Consider the following 6,486-nt stretch of genomic DNA (forward strand, 5'->3'; position numbering starts at 1 on the left):
TGTACACAGTGGAAACAATCAACCGTGTAAAACTGCAGAGGGGCTGAGGGGGGTTGGGGGTTTTTAATACGCCCACACTGAAAGAGATGGATCAGAGGCTGTTTTCACTCTGAGACCATTTAAGAGCGGTATCAGGAGCGTGTAGCTGTCCAAATACATGTACATCGGAGAGTCAAACTGTACCAAAAGTTCTCTTAAGTTCAAGTAAAAGTACTTCAACTGCAAGTGGCAAAGCTGTTGGGCTTTGAATTCGGAGAGCTCAGTGGTGGCTGGAGCCTGGAGTTTATTCTGCGTTAATATATCATGGAAGTGACAGTGGCCTTCTGAAAATTCACACACGTCAGGCAAGCTGGAGTTACAGTCATTGGCATCATTACTCTACGTTAATCAGGAAGCACTCCTTTTTCAGTCACTGATCCCAAATGAGAACACATTGTAACTTGTCTTCCTCATGCCACATTGGGGCAAGAACAGGCCTTACTCCTGGATGATGATTACGTCACACGTCTTTAGCAGGCGCCTCACAGCAACCGCTGCAGTTTAAGTTTAATTTTAACTCCCCCTTTTCATGCGCTCAGAACCTTTAGAAACATTTCATTTTGAGGCTAAAACTGTCCAGGCTTGGTCTGTGCTGACAGGTGATTTTTATTTATTTATTTTATTGTGAAGTTTGAGCAAAATCCCTTCAGACATGAGAGTTATGGAAAAGGAGGGAAAATGCACTTTTCCTATTGTAAAAAAAAAAAAAAAAATCTTAACCACACCTTTTTAGAGACAGCTCCAGCACAAAGAGCTAAAGTTTGAAACAGCCTGGGCAGGATGGTGAGTATGGATTAGCACCTTTGCTTGCTTCGGGGCAACAGGGGAGTGAAAAAGCACTTCTCATTCTAAGGACATTGTTCTGGAACTTCACTTCTGGGCTCCAGTTCCTTAGCACGAATCCACTGGCACTGCCTTGGCTCTTCCAAGGTTTTTGACCCTTGAGGATTACTGTAGTGGGGTACACTGCAAGCCAGTGGGTATCACATGGTAGGTGCTAGATGTAAATTACATGCAAAGCCCCCATTTGTGTGACCCAGCTGCAGTGAATTATGATGCAAACTGGAAAGGAGGCAGTAATGGTGGTTATGAAATTATCCAGGTATCACTTTTAGTGAAATGGTTCTGACTATGTCTCAAAAGGGAAAACATCCATAAATACCAGAATCCACTCCAATTATAACGTTAGTTTGTTTCTGAAATTAGGAGGACATTTTAAATGTCAGTTAAAGGAACAATAACATTGGGTTTGTGTTCATTTGTGGAGGGTAAATGGGGCCTGGATGGTTTTCATCAAAAAAGCATCCTCTCCCCACACTTTGCTGTTTCTTATCAAACATACCCTGGGAGACTCCATGGTAATTGGAAAACTAATAAAATTAAAGAGTGAAAATTAAGCATATGAGAGGAGAAAGGGTCTTTAGTCAGACTGCTTAGAAGTGGGTGTTTTCCCTTTGTTAGCGTTTATAAATCAAATGCCGAATGAACACTTGATTTTGTTAACAACTCAACACTCCAGCTGGTGTAAGAGCTCACAATACACGAGGAGCTGCAAGAGGTCCACCAGAAGCTGGGGAGATCAGCCTTTACATTCATATTTTTCTAATGTTTCTAATGTAAAAAAAGGCAGAACATTTTAAGAAAGTTCAGCCCTCTTCTATACATTTAGAGGACATAAATCTGATCAAGCATCTCTTCCAGTGAGTGAAATGCTTAGCAGCCCCCCAGGGCGGCTGCCTACCCTTTCTCCCCTGTTTGGAAGGTAGAATTGGGACAGACCGTGGCAGAGAGGCTGAAGCACTGTCATAGGGCTGTAGGGGGAGGTTACGGTCATCCAGGTCTAACAGGAGAGGAACAGAGCTCAAGCTCCGACAGGCCTTCTTACAAATTCCTCAAAGCAGCTGCCTTCCCAGCTCCAGAGATGATCTCCTGCTGGGCAGCGCTTCTGAGCCCCACAGAGCAGTGCCCTGCTCCAAAGTAACTTAAGAGCCGCAAGGGCAGCCTCCCTCCATCCCCAATGTCAGTACTTCAGTCACGGCTGCCCTGTCTCTTTCTGAGGGTATGTCTACACTACGAAATTAGTTCGAATTTATAGAAGCCGGTTTTATTGAAATCGGTTGTATACAGCCGATTGTGTGTGTCCACACAATAAAATGCTCTAGGTGCTCTAGTCGGCGGACCGCGTCCACAGTACGAGGCTAGCGTCGACTTCCGGAGCATTGCACTATGGTAGCTATCCCACAGCTATCCCACAGTTCCCGCAGTCTCTGCCGCCCCTTGGAATTCTGGGTTGAGATCCCAATGCCCGGATGATGCAAAACAGTGTCGCGGGCGGTTCTGGGTACATGTCGTCAGGCCCCTCCCTCCCCCGTCACAGCAACGGCAGACAATAGATTCGCGCCTTTTTACCTGGGTTACCTGGGTTACCTGTGCAGACAACATGGAGCCCGCTCAGCTCAGCTGAGCTCACCGTCACCATATGTCCTCTGGGTGCCGGCAGACGTGGGACTGCATTGCTACACAGCAGCAGCTGCTAACTGCCTTTTGGCGGTAGACGGTGCAGTAGACTGGTAGCCTTCATCGGCGATCTGGGTGCTGGCAGCCGTGGGGCTTGCCTTTTGGCAGTAAATGGTGTATTACGACTGTTAGCCGGCCTATTACAAGTCGGGTCATCGCACGTTAGCAGAGTCTTCCCTGAGCAGCAGCTCGTGCAATAGGCCTGAAGACCATCGTCATACACCGCCCCGTATTTGCTGCCAAGCACCCAGAAAGATGCCGAGGGCTATCAGTCACGCTGCACCGTCGTCTTAAGATGTAAAAAAATAGATTTGCTCTGTATTCATTTGCTTCCCCCTCCCTCCGTCAAATCAACGGCCTGCTAAACCCAGGGTTTTCAGTTTAATCTTTGGGGGGGACCAGTCTGTGACAGTTGTTTGTGTCTCTCCCTGATGCACAGCCACCGTTCTTTATTTTAATTCCCTGTGCCTGTACGCCATGTCGTCACTCGGCCCCCCTCCCTCCTTCCCCTAGGCCGTCAGATACTACGTTTGCGCCACAGCTCGAGCCGAGAAGCGGTTCGCGCCTTTTCTTTGAATTCTGGGTTGAGATCCCAATGCCCGGATGATGCAAAACAGTGTCGCGGGCGGTTCTGGGTACATGTCGTCAGGCCCCTCCCCCCTCGTCACAGCAACGGCAGACAATAGATTCGCGCCTTTTTACCTGGGTTACCTGTGCAGACAACATACCACGGCAAGCATGGAGCCCGCTCAGCTCAGCTGAGCTCACCGTCACCATATGTCCTCTGGGTGCCGGCAGACGTGGGACTGCATTGCTACACAGCAGCAGCTGCTAACTGCCTTTTGGCGGTAGACGGTGTAGCATGAGTGATAGCCGTGGGGCTGGCAGCCGTAGGGCTGCATTGCACCAGCCCCTTCCAGGCGATGGTATATTATGACTGGTACCCGTCGTCGTCATACAGGTATGGCTGTCAATCATGGCCACCTGGGCAGACATGCTACTGTTTTGATGATGACGGTTACCAGTCGTAATATACTATTTTCTGCCAATTGCCCAATATTGTCTGCTAAGCACCCAGAAGAGGCCGAGGGCGATGCTGGGTGCTGGCGGACGTGGGGCTGGCAGACGTGGGGCTGCATTGCTACACAGCAGCAGCCCCTTGCCTTTTGGCAGATGATGGTATATTATGATTGGTACCCATCGTCGTCATACTGGTATGGCTGTCACTCATGCTGCACCGTCGGCTGCCACCTTAAGATGTAAAAAATAGATTTGTTCTGTGTTCATTTGCTTCCCCTTCCTCCGTGAAATCAACGGCCTGCTAAGCCCAGGGCTTCCAGTTTAATCTTTGAGAGAAGCTGTGGAGGGCCAGCTCATTCCTCACTACTTGCTGTTCTGAGTTGCGAACCATCTCCCCCCGGCCTCCCGCTCTGTCCTTTGGTAAGGCAGTGGAACAGGAAACCCACTGAACGTCCCCATTGTTTGGTGAAACAGACCCAGAGGAAAGTCAAATGGGTAAGTGGACAAGTTGAGCTGCCCAGAAAAGTAGACATTTTGGTGGAGTTTGGCATCGGAACCTGTATGTGTGCACAGCTTGGCAAAAAATAAGACAGTAGCAGGGGAGGGCCGCCCAGTGCCACTAATAGGAGTAGATGTTTTGGTGGCTGCACACTTGCATTATACACAGGCCAGGACTTCGGATACTTCCCAGTAATTTGGAGGGGAGGAAGTTCTGGGTCTGAGGGTTGAGATTAGTGACGCAGGTTTGTGGAATGATTCCATACTAAGTTCCATATTTGGAAGATTTGCCTTGAGGTAGATTTGCGGGGACTTAACAGCATCAGTTCCCTGAGAGTGACTGTCTGATATGTCAGAGTGAATCTCCTGAGGGGAAGCTAAGGGTTCCCCAAGCGTCAAAGCCAAATGTTGCTCGGTTATAACTCCAGCAAAGAAGGTTCAAAACCAAAACGACCTCTCCAGTTTTGTTGGAAAAAATTCAGACCCTGCAATTTTAAGTGGAGAGGTGAAAGGGATGCTGCTTTGCGGCTCAGAGGACCAGCGTGCCCAAGTATCCCCCAATAGAGAGCAAATGGAGCAGTGGAGCTCTCTGAACTGGTGGTAAGTATATACTGCATCAGAGCAGAAAGGATATGCTGACTTGGCTAAAAGACTGTTTCGCCTCGAAACATCAATAGCGACTAAAGGTGCTTAATTAAATACTGTAGTCAGAGGAGTTTGGAAGATATAACAAGCTTCTCCATGATCCATAAACAAACCCATAAGCTGTACAGCCATCAAGTGCCTTGTGCCATGAAACAACTGCAGAATCAAGCTGTTCAAGTCCATACAATACGTATTTAACAATTGTTGGCCTCTGCACTCTCGTACCTATCTGCCGTGCACACAACATGCTGCTTTCTCTGGTGACTGACTTCCGTTGACAAAGATGTTAATAAGCTTAACACCTAATTCCCACACAAACTATAAGGCAGGAGTTACGGCTGCAGGCACATATTAGCGATTTGAATTAGGGCTGTCAAGCGATTAAAAAAATTAATCATGATTAAAATAATTAATTATTAATTGAGCTGTTAAACCATAATAGAATACCATTTATATAAATATTTTTGGATGTTTTCCACATCTTCAAATATCTTGATTTCAATTACAACACAGAATACAAAGTGTACAGTGCTCACTTTATATTGATTATAAATATCTGTACTGTAAAAATAAAAAATAGTATTTTTAAATGTATCTAATACAAGTCCTGTAGAGCAATCTCGATCATGAAAGTTGAACGTACAAATGTAGAGTCATGTACAAAAAAACCCTGCATTCAAAAATAAAACAACGTAAAACTTTAGAGTCTACAAGTCCACTCAGTCCTACTTCTTGGTCAGCCAATCACTGAGACAAACAAGCTTGGTTACAATTTGCCGGAGATAATGCTGCCTGCTTCTTGTTTACAATGTCACCTGAATGTGAGAACAGGCGTTCGCATGGCAGTGTTGTAGCCGGCGTTGCAAGATATTTATGTATCAGATGCGCTAATGATTCGTATGTCCCGTCATGCTTCAACCACCATTCCAGAGGACATGCGTCCATGCTGATGATGGGTTCTGCTCGATAACAATCCAAAGCAGTGTGGACCGACGCATGTTCATTTTCATCATCTGAGTCAGATGCCACCAGCAGAAGGTTGATTTTCTTTTTTGGTAGTTCGGGTTCTGGAGTTTCCGCATCGGAGTGTTGCTCTTTTAAGACTTCTGAAAGCATGCGCCACACCTCGTCCCTCTCAGATTTTGGAAGGCACTTCAGACTCTTAAACCTTGGGTCAAGTGCTGTAGCTATCTTTAGAAATCTCACATCGGTACCTTCTTTACGTTTTGTCAAATCTGCAGTGAAAGTGTTCTTAAAATGAACAACATGCTGGGTCATCATCCAAGACTGCCATAACATGAAATATATGACAGGATGTGGGTATAATACAGAGCAGGAGACATACAATTCTCCCCCCCCCAAGGAGTTTAGTCACAAATTTAATTAATGCGTTAATTTTTTTTTAGCAAGCATCATCAGCATGGAAGCATGTCCTCTGGAACGGTGGTTGAAGAATGAAGGGACATACAAATGTTTAGTGCATCTAGCATGTAAATATCTTGCAATGCTGGCTACAACAGTGCCATGCGAACGCCTATTCTCGCTTTCAGGTGACACTGTAAATAAGAAGTGGGCAGCATTATCTCCCATAAATATAAACAAACTTGTTTCTCTTAGCGATTGGCAGAATAAGAAGTAGGACTGAGTGGACTTGTAGGCTCTAAAGTTTTACATTGTTTTGTTTTTGAGTGTAGTTATGTCACAAAAAAGTCTGCATTTGTAAGCTGCACTTTCACGATAAAGAGATTGCACTACAGTACTTGTATG

Source organism: Malaclemys terrapin, chromosome 9, assembly GCF_027887155.1.
Source record: "Malaclemys terrapin pileata isolate rMalTer1 chromosome 9, rMalTer1.hap1, whole genome shotgun sequence".
Classification (NCBI taxonomy): domain Eukaryota; kingdom Metazoa; phylum Chordata; order Testudines; family Emydidae; genus Malaclemys; species Malaclemys terrapin.